Source organism: Syngnathus scovelli, unplaced genomic scaffold (assembly GCF_024217435.2).
Source record: "Syngnathus scovelli strain Florida unplaced genomic scaffold, RoL_Ssco_1.2 HiC_scaffold_28, whole genome shotgun sequence".
NCBI classification, from domain to species: domain Eukaryota; kingdom Metazoa; phylum Chordata; class Actinopteri; order Syngnathiformes; family Syngnathidae; genus Syngnathus; species Syngnathus scovelli.
The window spans coordinates 334456-351992 of NW_026061370.1; the positions used below are offsets into that span (position 1 = coordinate 334456).

The following is a 17537-nucleotide window of genomic DNA, read 5'->3' on the forward strand; positions in this document are numbered from 1 at the left end:
TGCCATGACCCGGATTTGAACCGGGGTTGCTGCGGCCACAACGCAGAGTACTAACCACTATACCATCATGTGCATCTTATTAACGCTACTGCATACAGGCCATGATCGTGTAGTGGTTAATGTTCGATTCGAATCCGGGTTATGGTATAATCAAATGACCTTGTTGAATTTGTCTGCTGGTCACTGTTGCTAAACAGCCTTCCTTTGGACAATGACAGTTTTCCACACAAGTTTACAGTCGATACAGTCTTGTAGGGTGAGTGGCGCAATGGATGACACATGACGGCAGATTCAAGTGATGAGAATCGAAACAACAGATTCAAGAGACCCAAGGTAAATGAACACAACCCGTTTCGTTTCAATTGACAGCCCATGTGACATGCACCTCAGATGAAATGGGGCTAGTTGATCAACAGCAATGTTTTAACGAAGGGATCATCTGGGAGTTAAACCCCAGACCTCTCACACCCAAAGCAAGATTCATACCCCTAGACCACTGGTGTCAAACTCGAGGCCCGGGGGCCAGTTATGGCCCACCGTATCATTTTCTGTGGCCCGCAACGACAAATTGTGCATTAAATCTATGTCATACTAACATTGCAAATTGTCGGAACTTTTAAGAATCTTCTTAAAATTATTTTTGAAATATGTGAAAAGTTTCCACGAGTCTGATTTGAAAAAGCAATTATTTGTCAGTTTGTTTTGTAGCTTATACTGTATATAATATGAGGCGTTTATTTATTTGGGTTGACAGTCATAATGGCCCGTCGAGGGAAACTTTGACTACAATGTGGCCCGCGACAAAAATGAGTTTGACACCCATGCCCTAGACCAACGAGCCTCAAAGAAAGCTTGCAGACCATGTTACATTCTGTGTAACATTGGCCTGTCAAACACTCCACACAACGATAGACAACAGTGTTTCAAAGAAGAGCCCGTCCGGGAGTTTTACCCGGGTAATCAAAGAACCCTAGGCAAGAATCATTCCCCTGCACCAATGAGCCCCATACTAGACCAGCTGACCCCATTATATTCCGATTGGTAGCCCATGTGACATGGACCTGAAGACTGAATGTCAGTGATTTAAGTCAAGTCAACAAGTCCGATGTCAGCGGCGCGTTGCAGTTCAAATTTTGCTACAGGCCCATATAACAATATATAAACTATGTATGAAATAACAAAAATATAAACAACTATTTTATCGAACCATGCATGTCACTCCAAATCAATAAATCCATCAGAATCTTCGTCTTCCGTGTCACTTGAGAAAAAAACAAAAGAAAAAAAAATTGACGCCGGAAAGAATACGTGTGCCACGGACGTCAGACTAGATATATCAAATAAATGTAATATAAACATCAATTTTAACAAACCATCCGTGTCACTCCAAATCATTAAATCCACCGGAATATTCATCCTATGTGTAAAAAAACCCCCAAAATAAACAGCTGTCGATTCCGGACCTACGTGCGGCGCTGATGTCAGCCTCATTTTCAGTTGGCGGCTCCAATTATTCCACAGATCTACATATATAACTATATCGTAGCGTTACAGAAGTACCAGGCAAGACGTGGGTTTGGTAACAGGCCGGCTCTTTATTTCACAAATCAAGAGCTCAACATGTGAGCCAACACACGCAAGCGCCCAGGATCGCTCTTTCCGCCCCCCCCACGCCCTGCTGCCTTCACGGCCTCCCTAAAAAATCGGAAACTACTGAAGTCTAACAACATACACGTTGCTACTCTAAATAAACTACATATCAAATAACTATAAAATAAATAACAAGTTTATCGAATAATCTGTATAACTCCAAATCACTAAATCTCCCGACTTCGGAAGTCAGTAAATGGAACTCATTGTCAGTGAGGCTCCAATTATTCCACAGCCATAGTGCCCCCTCATGCGGTTAAAAAGTGAAAATAACATGTGAAGTGATCAACTATACTAGTAAATAGGTAAAGTGTTAATGATAAAGTAAAAATTTGTGAAAAACTAGCTCAGTGGCCTAGTAGTAGAGTGTCCGCCCTGAGACTGGAAGGTTGTGGGTTCAAACCCCGGCCGGGTCATACCAAAGACTATAAAAATGGGACCCATTGCCTCCCTGCTTGGCACTCAGCATTAAGGGTTGGAATTGGGGGGTTAGATCACCAAATGATTCCCGAGCGCGGCACCGCTGCTGCTCACTGCTCCCCTCTCCCCCAGGGGATGGATTAAAATCACATGGGGATGGGTTAAATGCAGAGGACAAATTTCACCACACCCAGATGTGTGTGTGACGATGATCATTGGGACTTTAACTTTAAAAAATTCACATATAAGTCGCTCCTGAGTAAAAGTCGCCCCCCCACCCAAAGTATGAAAAAAAACCTCGACTTATAGTCCGAAACATACGGTGTATAAATGTGTTATTTATTTATATAAAGGCCGGTCCACGAAAATATTTCTGACACGTAACCGGTCCGTGGCACAAAAGAGGTTGGAGACCACTGATTTAGTAGAAGGTGGCTACAGATGAAAGTTTCAGTTCAATTTGAAAAATTTACAGGTCACTCAAGTTCAGACGCACGCACAACCAATGCAGCTATATAATAACTCTGCTGCAAACATAGGTTAACGCACTTGGGTTGAAAAGCGAACCCCGGTCTTTCACGCAACAAGCAGAGATACTATTCACGATACTAACGAGGAACATGCCCTGTGTTGGGGCAAGATGCACTGCTTGGCGGAAGAAAGGAAAGGGAGGGGACAGAAAGGAGAACGCTCACGGAACACATGCGCATATACCTATTATGTGGATTTTAACCATCTGTAAAGGTTTCTAAAACAGTACTGAAATGGGACAATCTGCTGGTCTGGTTCATATATGCCTGCCTTCAAGTTTAGAGGGCACTACCTTTAGGGGGAGCATTGAAGGTTAGGGTTAAATGTGAGGGGGTTACCGTTAGCGAGTTAGCAGGTTAGGGGTTAATTATTAGGGTTTGGTTATTATTAGGGTTTTAGAGTTAGCGTTAGGGCTTGAAGTTAGGGAATTAGGAGCATTAGGCCAACCAGATTCCATTTATTCCATTAATCACTGACATTCAGTCTTCAGGTCCATGTCACATGGGCTACCAATCGGAATGTAACGGGGTCAGCTGGTCGACTATGGGGCTCATTGGTACAGGGGAATGATTCTTGCATGATTCTTGCTTTGGGTGCATGATTGCCTTGGTTTAGCTCCCGGACAAGCTCCTCTTGCAAACACTGTTGTCTATCATTATGTGGAGCGTTTGACAGGCCAACGTTACACGGAATGTAACATGGTCCGCAAGCCCTCATTCTTGTTCGTTGGTCTAAGGGTATGATTCTCGCTTTGGGTGTGGGAGGTCCTGGGTTCAACTCCCAGACGAACCCTTCGTTAAAACATTGCTGTTGATCAACTAGCCCAATTTAATCTTGGGGGCTAGCCCGAATCCATACACGGTGGATGGCGACAGTGATATTTGAGAAGTGAAAAGAAGTTTATTGGATTTGCAGACAGTGTGCAATCATTATTTCAACAAAGGTAGGCAGGTACATAAATTTAGTAGATCCTCCTTTTGCAGAAATAACAGCCTCTAGACCAGTGGTTCTTAACCTGGGTTCGGTCAAACCCTGGGGGTTCGGTGAGTGGTTTTCAGGGGTTCGACAGAGCCTCCACTGCAGAGGTCCGAACACACTTGATTTATATATCCACATATCTGAACTGGTCTCGCAAAGGCAAAAGCAGAAGTCACACTGATTTGCTGGTATGTCATTTGTTGTGAATTCATGCATTGTGTTTGTTTTATTCTTTGAACAAGGTGATGTTTATGCACGGCTCATTTTGTGCACCAGTAAAAACATCTCTGTCTTGAAAAAAAAAAAAAAAATCACTAAAGAGGGGTTTGGTGAATGCGCATATGAAACTGCTGGGGTTTGGTACCGCCAACAAGGTTAAGAAACACTGCTCTAGATACTTCCTAAAGCTTCTATAGCTGCTTCTAATGTGAGTGTGGATTCTGGTTGAAGGTATATTGGACCATTCTTCTTGACAAATCTGTAACTCCCATGAACTTCATTTCACTTTTCAAATATCTTTGTCTCTGTCCGTTATATGATATATTTAACTGATATTGCTGATCTGAACAGCCAATGATTTATAAAGGAAAATCTTGAAATTGATTTTGCATACGAATGAAACTTTTGCATATGACCGTATATGACCAAAGGGTTGAGGTCCAACCGAGACTTGAGCTGGGATCACTGGTTTCAGAGTTGAGTGTTCAAGGAACCCTCAGGTGTATAGAAGCATAGGCTTTCATGGGGCAGCACACAAGCAACCATTTCACAATTTCTACCCAGCTATATGACAATATATTTGAGGTCCCACCAAGACTTGAACTCAGAATGCTGGATTCAGTGTCCAGAGTACTTACCATTACACTATGGAACCCTGGCAGTGACAGAAGGAGGGGCATCATTTTTCTAAGCACAATGCACTCTCTAAGGCGCTCATTTTACTAAACTGACAAAATTAGTGGAAGCAGTGATTACACACTCATAGTGCTGTACACAATGTACTGGATTGGAATTTCCAAATTTTTGTTCCAGACAAATGACTACAAATTGTAAGTTCCACCAAGACCTGAGCTTGTATTGCTAGATTCAGAGTGCTCACAATCACACCATGCCAACATTATACGGTAATCTAGAAGAGCATTAGCTTTCGAACCATCCAAGATCTAAAGTAAGTTCCACCAGTTGACATTGTAACTCGGAGAACATGTGATTACTTTATCAAATACTATTTGACCAATTATTTGAGGTACCACTGAAACTTAAAACTCGGATCACTGGATTCAGAGTCCAGAGTGCTAACCATTACACCATGGAATAGACACACACACACGTACTCACACTTACACACACGCGCGCACACACACACACACACACACACACACACACACACACACACACACACACACACACACACACACACACACACACACACACACACACACACACACACACACGCACACAGGACAGTGACTCTCATAAACATAGATACAAAATAGTCAGGTGACGCTTTCCCGCCTTTTCCGGACAGTATAATAGCTTGACCTGGAGATGGGGGATGTTGTTACATCTGCTGAAGTGCCGTGTGCATTGACCGCCATTAAACAATTCCAAGATCTTGCCAATAAAGAACAAACCGTTACTCCACATCTTAGTTTTCCTGACCCAGCAACAGACATCATCAACAACATGCAACAGCTGTTGGTGGAATCGAACCCGCACTTTCCTAACTGTGAAGTGGACGTGCTAACCAGTGTACCACCAAGCCGCCAAAGAGCATATAAATATTACTATGTAGAGTCAAATACAAGCCAGATTCCAGATTCAAAACCACCCTTCGACGAGGATGGGAATCCATGCGTGCAGAGCACAGCGGATTATCAATCCATCACCTTAAACTCTCGGCCGCCTCTTCTTGGACAATTTGTGTTGACACATCACATTATGTACGTTGTGCCAAGATACTTTCGATGTGAAGATATTGAAAATCCGGCGAGGATGTGATATGAAATGATGAGTGGAGACCACAATCGGGTAGCAACACATCGCCTGAATATCTCAGCCACTGCATCTCATGCATGAGTTGTATGGGCGACATGACATGATATGGTATGTACGGTGTGGTATAACCCGCAAGGTAATATGATACGATACTTTAGATGTGAAATGATGAAGAGGTAAGCCACAAAAGAAGTGACACTGTCAACAAAGAAAAACGTTTTTTCAATGTTGTCTCACCCCAAATCTTTGGAATTATCGGATCTGCGCAGTTGGATAATTCCACCAACATTTTGACATCAACATTCTTTCATGGTCTGCCTAGGTGTCCTGGTTGAAGATCCTAAAGGTTTTGAACTCATTTTATGCTTCCACATATAAGCCATGATCGTATAGTGATAAGTACTCTGCGTTGCGGCCCCAGCAACTCCGGTTGAATCATGTTTGCAAAAGTATTACACACAAGCTTGGAAGGTACAACCTATTCCTGGGCAATGGACACAATGGATAATGCATCTGACTACGGAACAGAAGATTCTAGTTTCAATTCCTCGCTACCTTATATGGCACATTTTGGTCAACATTAGCTATGTGCACTTGAAACTTATGCAGTGAAGTGACTTAAGGACACTGTCAAGTTTTTCCAATGTTGTCTCATCTCAAGTCTTTGGAAGTCTGATAGTTCCACCAACATTTTAACATCAACATTCTTTCATTGTATGCCTGGGTGTCCTGGCTGCAGATCCTAAAAAAAGACCCTAAACTCATTGTATGCTATTGCATGATCGTGTAGCGTTGTGGCCGCAGCATCCCCGGAACAAATCTGGGTCACGGCCTAATTAAATTACCTTGCTGAATTTGTCCATTGTTCATTGTTGCCAAACAGTCTTCTGTTAAACACAAGCTTCCAGACATTACGTCCACCTATGTTTTAATATCCACTTTATTTCATCTTTTTTTAGGCCTGGCTGCCACGAGGCAGCGGTAGACATACAATTATGACCCTGAAAGAATACGCGCAAACTGGCCATGATCCATCCATCCATTTTCTGAACCGCTTAGTCCCCACGGGGGTCGCGGGCGTGCTGGAGCCTATCCCAGCCGTCATCAGGCAGTAGGCGGGGGACACCCTGAACTGGTTGCCAGCCAATCGCAGGGCACACAGAGACAGACAACCAATCGCACTCACACTCACACCTAGGGACAATTTGGAGTCTTCAATCGGCCTACCAAGCATGTTTTTGGAATGTGGGAGGAAACCGGAGTGCCCGGAGAAAACCCACGCCATGATATTTATCAAAATTCGTTAATCACCGAAATGCAGTCCTCAGGTCAATGTCATATTCGCTACCAATCGGAATGTAACGGCGTCAGCTAATTTGATACAGGGCTCGTTGGTCGAGGGGCATGATTCTCGCTTAGGGTAGGAGAGGTCTCGGATTCAACTATCGAATGAGGCCTACTTTGAAACACAGCTGTCTCCCGTTCTCTGCCATTTTCGACAGGCCAATGTCACATGCGCATCATTTACAGGCTGCATTTGTGTGACACGTGATGTTTCGGGTGGTAGCTACACTGAATACAACATGAAGGCCCTGCAGCGCATAGTGAACACGGCTGGTAAGATTAATGGTGCTTCATTCCCCTCCCTGAAGGACATTTACACCTCCCATCTCACCCGCAAGGCAACCTCGATTGCCAGAGATGTGAGTCACCCGGCTCACTCTTTGTTTGACCTTCTGCCCTCTGGGAAGAGGTACAGGAGCCTGCGCTCCCGCACCACCAGACTCGCCAACAGCTTCATACTTCAGGCCGTTAGGATCCTGAACTCTCTCCCCCCTTCTGCGTAGCGTCCTGTATTTTCGCGCTATATTCTGACTGTCTGCTGTATGCACACTTGCTCCAATTTTGCTCCTCGTATTTATTATATTATTTGCTTATTTATTATTTATTCATCTGTCAGGCGCGGAGCAGGGAGAGGACTCGAATGCAGAGTTTCCAAAGTCCAAAGATGTGTTTATTTTCTCCAATGGCAGTAGTAACAAAAAGCGCCTCAATATGAGGGAAAAAAGGGGGAAACTAAGGCGCCTCGAACCGAGAGAGAAAAAGGGGAAATCAAAGCGCCTCGAACCGAGGGAAAGACTATAACAAAGATAACTATGTAACCAAGTTAACATAGGTGATCAAAGTCGTTCAAAGAAGGCTTCTACGTGGAACTCGAGGGTTTCGTGATCGCTAGTGTTCTGAGCAAGGCAAGACGCACTGGCACTGGACACAGGGAAAGGCGCGGGTTATATGGACACAGGAGGGGAACACAAGTGAAGACAGTTGGTCATTGGCGCAGGTGCACACACTTGGAATCAGGGAGTCACGTGACCGGACGCACAGGGGAAGGACACACCGACTGGAACGAGAGGAAAATTACACAATAAAACAGGAAGTGACCAGGACGACACATGACAGCATGGCATCATCACTCTTATTTATTCATTGTTTACTTGTATGTATATTGTGTACTATGTCTTGTCACCGTGGGATAGTGGGAACGTAATTTCGATCTCTTTGTGTGTCTTGACATGTGAAGAAATTGACAATAAAGCAGACTTTGACTTTTGACTTTGAATTTAGACACGGCTAAGAACTACCAAATGGAATGTATCAGACTCAGCATGGTTCCATCTGAATTAGTGAAAGAAGCCAATTTTCACCCAGTCTCAAATCAGGTACCACAACATAATTGCAGCGCAAAATCGTTTTAATGTGTCATGGACTTTGCATAGGAACCAACAATGACAAGAAATAGTAGAAGAAGCTTTTTCCACCCAGTCTCAAACTGGGGATCGTTCACGTGTTAGGCCAGTGGTCGGCAACCCAAAATGTTCAAAAAGCCATGTTGACCCACCCCCCCAAAAAAAAACATACCTGTCTAGAGCGGCAAAAATCTAAAACCTTTTTATAAGGCAATATAGACTGTCAATACATGACCTGTATGCCTACTATTAAAATAATTAAGTAGGCTACAAATACAAAGCAACAAAGCGACGCAAGACGTTGCCTCTGGATACCCAGCAGACTTTGTTGAGCAGCAGGAGATCGTCATATTCGCTCTCAACTTCATCTAGCAATTCACGGAACTGGTGGTGGTTTAATGCTTTTGCGATTGTTTTCTTCACAATTTGGATGACAAGGTTCATTACCTCCATACAATCTGGTGGGAATGTTTACGCACACAGCGCCTCTTGGTGCACTATGCAATGGAATGCAAACAAATTTCGATCCAATGCTTTCTGTCGTAAGGTCACAAACTTTTGCGACCCTCTCAAACTTGGTGTGCCGTCTGTAGGGTCTGAAATCAGATGGCCAGTGTGTATCGCTGTCATTTAAACACTGCAGCACAGCCTCGCAGATGTCCTCCCCCCGTGTTTGGCCTTTTAGTGGTATCAATTTCTTCTTCAAGATTCAAGATTCAAGAGTTTTTTATTCGCCATGTTTGAGCGTGCCAAACAAGGAATTTGACTTCGGTAAATCACAGCCTCTGTTCAACATTTAGGTGACTAACAACAACACTCAGGACATGTGAAAAATGAAAGATATTCTCAAACATCCCCTGATCCTAAACTGATCTTAAACTCCCAAGAGGGCAAGGAAAAACTCAAAACTCCAGCTAGGGGAAATGAGAAACCTTGAGAAGAGACCACAGATGGGAGGGTCCCTCTTCTAGGATGACCAGGCTGCAATGGATGCAGAGAGGACACATAGTACAAACAGTGTAGACAAAAAGGTGTGGAAAGCGGGATGTTATTGCACAGTAATGACTCTGAGACTCTAAGAGTGGTGTGAGTTCATCAGAGCGACAGCCTGGGGGAAGAAGCTGTCTCTGTGTCTGCTGGTTTTAGTGTACAGAGCTCTATAACGGCATCCGGAGGGGAGTAGTTCAAACAGGCTGCAACCTGGGTGCGAAGGGTCTGTTGAGATGTTACTTGCACGTTTCCTGGTCCTGGACAGGTACAAGTCTCGGATAGATGGGAGGTTGATTCCAATTATCTTTTCTGCAGTCCTTATTGTCCGTTGCAGTCTGTGCTTGTCTTGTTTGTAGGCCGATCCAAACCAGACAGTGATGGAGGTGCAGAGGACAGACTGGATGATGGCAGTGTAGGCGTTGCACTCGGGCGAGACAAAAAGAGCTAGGGAGAACAAGGCACTAACAAAAAGCGTCGCTCTGTGGCGAGACAGAAAAGAGGAATCTTACTAGGACTTAGGACGGCAAGGAATCGCTGGTGGTCGGGACGAGGCAAGACACACTGGCACAAGACAAGGGGAAGACACGGACTAAATACACACAAAAGGGCTGGGACACAGGTGCTGACAATTAGCGTCAACCACACAGGTGCACACAATTGGGATCAGGGAATACAAGACAACAGAAACAGAGGAAGGGACCACGAACTGAAACTGAAGGGATGACAAAATAAAACAGGAAGTGAAGTTACGACACCGACAAGACAGAAATCCGGAAAATAAACGTGACCGCATGACATTCCGCGCTTTATTATCTACCGGGCTGCAACAAAACTTGCAGCAGTAGTAGAGTTTGGAGATGCAATCCTCTTCTTGAAACAGTTTTTTCGTTCCTCAAATTGCACCTTTCCTCTCAGTTCCAACTGGGTGATCAGAAGCAAATTTAGCATGCTTTAGCTGAAAATGTCACTCCAAATTGCTCTTTTTGTCATATTTGACAACTTCTCATTGCAAATCAAATATTCAGGCAATCCTTCAGCATTGGCAATGAAAGCAAATGGTTGAGTCCATTCTTTCTTAAACCCTCTGTTCTTATCAGCAATCTTTCTCTTTTTGCCTTTAGAATCCATGGCCCGTCACTCAAACACCTGTTTGTTTACAACTCGCCTGTGCTGTGTCGCTTGGTATGACGCAATTTTGCGCCATTCTGATATTCAGTATTTTTAATATATTCACAACTACATACATTTTCTACAGAATAAGAATGTTTGTGCCATGATTACCATCTAAAAACCATATTTAAAAAACACAAAAAACAAAAAGAAACCCATATTTTTCCATTTTCATGCATTTTTGCAAAAGCTCCAGGTAGCAGCTAGGATTGTGCTAAAGCGCTGCATGAGTTTCTGATAAGATGCACTCACTGAATGTCTTCTTGGTTGGATTAACTGGAGGCAGCTCTGGAGTGGGTCTGCAATCAGCTAGCCAAGCCAAGAAGTAAAGAGTTGGCTTGACAGTTGAAGGAAAAAAAAAATGCAAACACAGATTAGAGGCTGGTTCGTCCGACATGTGGTCAGGTGACCATTGTAGCGGAGTGTCGCACACCTGGCTGTTGCTGACTCAGAGACCTTCTGGCTCCTGTTTGCCGAAGTGTCCCTGGCACACTTTGCAAAGCAGACAGCACTGACAAATATATTTAGAAAATGTTGTTTCCACTCAGTCTCAAAGAGGGGGTGTTTCCAGCTGAGAAGAACACGATGACTACTACGCTATGGAAACTGCTGTGACGTCCAAAGCATTTTGAGAAGCCCGGCAAAAGTTCAACAAAAGTGAGTGAAGAAAAAAGCAGGCACTTGTGAACTTTTTGATTTGCTTTTCAAAAGTGTGCCAGCAAAAACTATTTTTTCATACAAAGAAATAAACTCCGCGTCGGGGAGATGAAGCCCGATTTGCCAAGCCGATATTGAATACCGTAATTTCCGGTGTATAAGCTGCACCGGTGAATAAGCCGCACCAGCTAAAATTCGGGGATAATTTATTTTTTTTCTTACATAAGCCGCACCTGCACACGAGTTTTTTACAAAGAAAGACAGTACACAGAAATCCTTTTTGAAGTTTCAATAACATGCTTTAACATGTCTTTCTAAACATTGCCTGTGACGCAGCAGTAGTATCGCAGCAACACGGAAGTGTGCACCTGAGTTATCAACAAAGAAATACTGGACACAGAAAGCTTTTTTAAAGTTTTAATAACATACCTTAACATTTCTTTCCAAACACTGCCTGTGACGCAGCAGTAATACCGCAGCAACACGGAAGTAACACAGCACTAATAGGGTTTGATTAAATAAAACATACCGGTAAAAGTCACTGAGACGCGGCGGTAACACAGCAGCAACACGGTAGCAGAGCACTAACAGGGCTGGTTAAAATAAAAGTAAAAAAAAGAGCTTCATCGTCTTCATCTTCCTCCTGTGCACTGAAACCGTCGAAGTCTTCCTCCTCAATTTCCGATTGGAATAGCGTTAGATATCCTTCGCCACACACTTTCTCAATATCTCTTTCATCGTCGTTTTTATCCATTTCTTCTGGCATTTTCCATGATGAGGGTCTGTTCATGCTCATCTTATTCATGCACGAAGCGCTAAATTACATTAAACTTGCGAGCGACACGAGTAGACGGGACCACGAAATAAAGAAAAGGGTGCCGCAACACAATGTCATCAACATCGACTGCCTTTAGCTTAAAAGCGGCATCATATGCATTTCTTTTTTCCCCCATAATGACGGTTTGTGTATAAAAGCTTCCTTTCAGTAATGTCCGTCTTGATCGCGTTCTGCGTGATGCGCGAAATGTTGTGAACACAAACCAGCACGTCTTCTTCGGCGCATTATCTCTTCTTCGCCCGTCTCGCTCTTGCTTCCTGCGAGAGCGCCCCCTGGAGGCCGGAGGCCGTAAAAATCCATAAGTACGCCGCGCCGCCATTTAAGCCTCAGGGTTCAAAGTAACCTTCTGAATAAAATGCATTAAAAGTTCACATTCATTACAACTTGTTTTTGGTGAGCATAATTGAATTTAAATGCTGATTGATTGGGTTTTAATACAATGCAGATGGTCCAAACAGCGCCACTGCTTTGTGTAATCTCTGAGTCACATGGCAGAGTAAGAGAAAGGGTTTAGAGCACAGGTGTCAAACTCAAGGCCCGGGGGGCAGGTACGGCCCGCCACATCATTCTATGTGGCCCACGAAGACAAATTGTGCATCAAATTCGTGTGTCATTACTAGAATTGCAAATTGTCTTCACTTTTAATAATATCTTTTTTTTTAAAAATTTGACCAGTTTTTACTAATCTGATTTGAAAACGAGTCATCTGTCAGTTTGTTTTGTAGCTTTTACTATATATAATAGTGTTAAGAGTAAAAGTGTTCAAGTCGTCACAAAAATCAAGATTTTTTTTTTATATAGGCCGCACCTGACTATAAGCCGCAGGGTTCAACATTTTGGAAAAAAGTCGCAGCTTATACACCGGAAATTACGGTAGTTTCGCTAAAGGGTACCTGATTTGAGACTGGGTGAAAACCATTCGCACTTTTGTTGAAATTTTGCCAAGCTCTTCAAAAGGCTATACATGTAGTGTAGTTTCCATGGTGTAGTGGTTGTCATGCGGTCGCGTTTATTTTTCCGGTTTTCTGTCTCGTCGGTGTCGTAACTTTACTTCCTGTTTTATTTTGTTATCCCTTCCGTTTCAGTTCGTGTTTCCTTCCTCGGTGTTTGGTTGTCTTGTCTTCCCTGATCCCGATTGTGTGCACCTGAGTAGTTGACACTAATTGTCAGCACCTGTGTCCCCGCCCTTTTGTGTGTATTTAGTCCGTGTCTTCCCCTTGTCTTGTGCCAGTGTGTCTTGCCTCGTCCCGACCACCAGCGATTCTTTGACGTCCGAGCTCTCAGTAAGACTCCTCCTTTTTGGCTCGCCACAGAGCGACGCTTTTTGTTAGTGCCTTGATCCCCATAGCCTTTTTGTCTCGCCACCGAGCGACGCTTTTGTTTGTACTTTTTGCCACGTGTTTTCCCTCGCAAGAGGCGTTTTGAGTTGTACTTTTGATCAGTGTGTGTGCTGGAATAAATCAGAGAAAGAAACGACTCTGCATCCGAGTCCTCCGCCTTGTTCCCAGCCTGACAGTACACACTGGCCAGACATGGACTCGGCAGAGTCGGAGCACCTGTGCGCCGCAGTGCGCTCCCATGCCTCACAGCTCGCCCAGCACCAGAGGCAAGTGGGCGACTTGGGTGAAGAAATCCGAGGACTCGCTAAGAGTCAAGAAGACTTCAGAGGAGCGGTCGCCACCCAAGTAGCAAAGCTGGGTCAGCAAATGCAGGACGTGCTCTCGCTCTTAAACGCGGGACCAGCAGCGACCTCCAGTACACCCGCTGCTTCCCCAGTTACTCCCCTTGCAATAGCTCCCATGACCGGCGGTGCCAGACTGGCTCCTCCAGAGCGCTACTCCGGTGAACCCGGCCTTAGCCGGGCCTTTATTACTGAATGCGAGATGCACTTTGAGAGGTCCCCAGCAGATTTCCCCACCGAGCGCTCCAAGGTGGCCTACATGGTATCATACCTGACGGGAAGGGCCCGCACGTGGGCCACCGCGGAATGGGCCAGGGATTCCATCTCCTGTCGCTCTCGTCCCGCTTTTATCGAGGCTCTGCGAACGGTGTTCGACCCAATCTCCGCTGACCGAGAAAAGGCTCGCCAACTCTGTCAGATAGTCCAGAGACAAGAGACCGTCGGAGACTACGCCATCCGTTTCCGCACGCTGGCCGCGGAGTGCGGTTGGAACGCGACGGCACTGTATGACATCTTCCTCCGGGGCCTCTCTGGATCCATTCAGGATCAGCTAATCCCCCTAGATCTTCCCACCGACCTCGACGCCCTCATCACTCTGGCTATCTGCACCGACAACCGGCTGCAAGAGTGGAGGAAGCACCGAAGCAGGAACGCCCCCGCCTTCGTCCCAGTAGCCGGTCCTTCCGTCCTAGACGCTAACCACTCCAGGCCGGACGGGGATCGGCAGCGCCAGGAGCCAGAACCGATGCAGTTGGGCAGAGCTAAGTTAACAGAGGAGGAGAAGTTACGGCGACGCCGGGAAGGAAGATGCTACTACTGCGGTGAGCTCGGACACCTCCTTCTCTCTTGTCCGGTGAGGAGGACCCTGAAGGTAAGCGCCTTCTCTGCGGCTCTGTCCCCGGGGCGAGTGCTCCCCAAGGGCAGGATTACACAGCTGGGAAAAGAAATAGAACTTGAAGTGCTAATAGACTCAGGAGCGGATGAAAGCTTGATAGACTGGGCATTTGCTCGCCGATGGGGGGGTAAAGACTGACCTGCTGAACACTCCCGTGAAAGCTAAGGCACTCAATGGACAGGCACTTTTTGAGGTAACTCACATAACAGAACCTGTTTCGCTGTCGATTGGGCCCCACCAGGAGAATATACGGCTACATGTCGTGACCTCTCCAATGAACCCTCTCATTCTCGGGTATCCATGGCTTCAACGCCACAACCCCGCTATAGACTGGGGATCAGGGGAAATAACGGGATGGGGGCCCGACTGTCATGATTCCTGTATCAAGTCTAACCCGCGCGCTGTGCCTCCTGCTCTAGACGCGCAAACCCCAGACTTAACCGGGGTCCCTGCGTGTTACCACCAATGGGCCGAGGTATTCAGCAAGGCCAAGGCTACCTCCCTACCTCCCCACCGTCCGTATGATTGCGCCATTGAACTCCTGCCGGGTTCAACTATACCCAAGGGGAGGCTTTATTCTCTTTCGGGACCTGAAAAGCAAGCCTTGAACGAATATATAGACTCCTCCCTGCAAGCAGGACTGAGTCGACCATCATCGTCGCCTGCGGGGGCGGGGTTCTTTTTCGTGGGCAAGAAGGACGGCACCCTACGTCCCTGTATTGACTATAGTCCCCTCAATCAGATCACAATCAAGAACCGGTATCCGCTCCCACTGATGTCGACCGTGTTCGACCAATTACAGCAAGCCCGGGTGTTCACAAAGTTAGATCTGCGCAACGCATACCATCTAGTGCGCATCCGGGAAGGGGACGAATGGAAGACAGGGTTCAACACCCATCGAGGACACTTTGAATACCTAGTCATGCCATTTGGCCTCACCAATGCTCCCGCTGTGTTTCAGGCCATGATAAATGATGTTTTGAGAGACTGTTTGGACCGTTTTGTGTACGTATATTTGGATGATATTTTGATTTATTCCCCGGATCTGAAGACCCATAGGTTTCACGTCGAGACGGTGCTGCGACGACTCCTTGCACACCAACTGTAGTACGTAAAGGCCGAGAAAAGTGAATTCCACAAGAACACCGTATCTTTTCTCGGTTTCATCGTAGCCCCGGGCAAAGTTGAGATGGACCCGGCGAAAGTTAGCGCGGTAACGGAATGGCCTACCCCTGACTCACGCAGAAAGGTGCAGCAATTCCTGGGCTTTGCCAATTTTTATCGGCGGTTCATCAAGGGCTTCAGTGCCATGGCGGCTCCCTTGCACGCGCTCACGTCTCCTAAGGTTCCCTTCCGCTGGTCGGCGGAGGCGGAGGCGGCCTTCCAGGAGCTGAAGAACCGCTTCAGCACCGCTCCCATCCTCACGCTTCCCGACCCGTCACGACAGTTTGTGGTGGAGGTGGACGCCTCCAATCGAGGAGTAGGAGTAAGAGCGACAACAAGCTCCATCCGTGCGCGTTCCTGTCTCGACGGCTGACGCCCGCCGAACAGAATTACGATGTGGGAGATCGCGAACTGTTGGCAGTAAAACTGGCATTGGAAGAATGGAGACATTGGTTGGAGGGAGCACAGCAGCCTTTTTTGGTCTGGACAGACCATAAGAATTTAGAATACTTAAAGTCAGCTAAGAGATTGAATTCCCGCCAAGCCCGTTGGTCACTATTTTTCAATCGTTTTAACTTTTCTCTGTCTTACAGACCGGGAACCAAAAACACCAAGCCTGACGCCCTCTCCCGTGTCTACAACTCAGATCCAGAAATTAAGAAGCCCGAATCCATTCTACCTCCTCATTGCCTGGTGAGAGCAGTGACCTGGCCAATCGAAGGCCGGGTACAGCGGGCCAATGGTAACAAGCCACCCACTAGTGGTTGCCCGGAGAACAGACTTTTTGTCCCCGATCAATTACGATCCCAAGTCGTCCATTGGGCTCACACCTCCAGACTCTCCTGTCATCCGGGCATGCGCAGAACCCTGTTTGTCATCCAGCAGCGATTCTGGTGGCCCTCCATGAGGGCAGACGTCAAAGAATACGTTGTAGCCTGTCCCGTCTGCGCCCGGAATAAGAACTCCCACGGCGCCCGTATGGGGTTGCTGCATCCCCTACCCATTCCTTCGCGTCCGTGGGCAGAGATATCCATGGACTTCGTCACCGGGCTTCCGGCCTCGCATGGGCGAACCACCATACTCACGGTGGTAGACAGATTCTCAAAGATGGCTCACTTTATCGCCTTGCCCAAGCTCCCGTCCGCTAAACGAACGGCCACAGTGATGATGGACCACATATTCCGGGTTCATGGGTTCCCGAAAGACATTGTTTCCGATAGGGGGCCCCAATTCATATCCAGGTTTTGGAGGGAGTTTTGCAGGCTCATAGGGGCAACCGTGAGTCCCACGTCAGGCTATCATCCGGAGGCAAACGGGCAGACGGAACGCATCAACCAGCAGTTGGAGACAAGTCTCCGCTGCCTGGTCTCCCAGAACCCCTCCTCGTGGAGCAAGAACCTCACCTGGGTGGAGTATGCCCACAACTCCCTGCCCACCACGGCTACAGGTATGTCCCCATTCAAGTGTGTGTATGGCTACCAGCCCCCAGTCTTCCCTGACAGTGAGCCGGAGATGACGGTGACCTCGGCCCACGCCTTGGTGCGCCGCTGTCGTCGCGTCTGGTCGGCGGCACGGGCCACGCTGGTCCGACAGGGGGACCGGGTCAAGCGGATGGCTGACCGGAGGAGACGTCCGGCGCCCGTGTACCAGCGAGGTCAACGTGTCTGGCTGTCCGCCAAGGATCTTCCCCACCGGGGGGACTCCAGGAAACTGGCGCCTCGCTTCGTGGGTCCGTTCCCCATCGCCAAGGTCGTGCACCCGGCCGCAGTGCGTCTCCGCTTGCCCAGGTCCCTTGCAGTCCACCCCACCTTTCACGTT

The 17537-nt window shown here is 46.8% G+C and overlaps 1 non-coding gene across 1 annotated transcript; it reads right to left on the reverse strand.

Annotated features, from left to right (window-relative positions):
• Positions 1 to 73, reverse strand: trnah-gug (transfer RNA histidin (anticodon GUG)). Its single transcript has one exon. It is a non-coding gene; the product is annotated as a tRNA-His (tRNA).
• Positions 74 to 17537: the final 17464 nt, after the last annotated feature.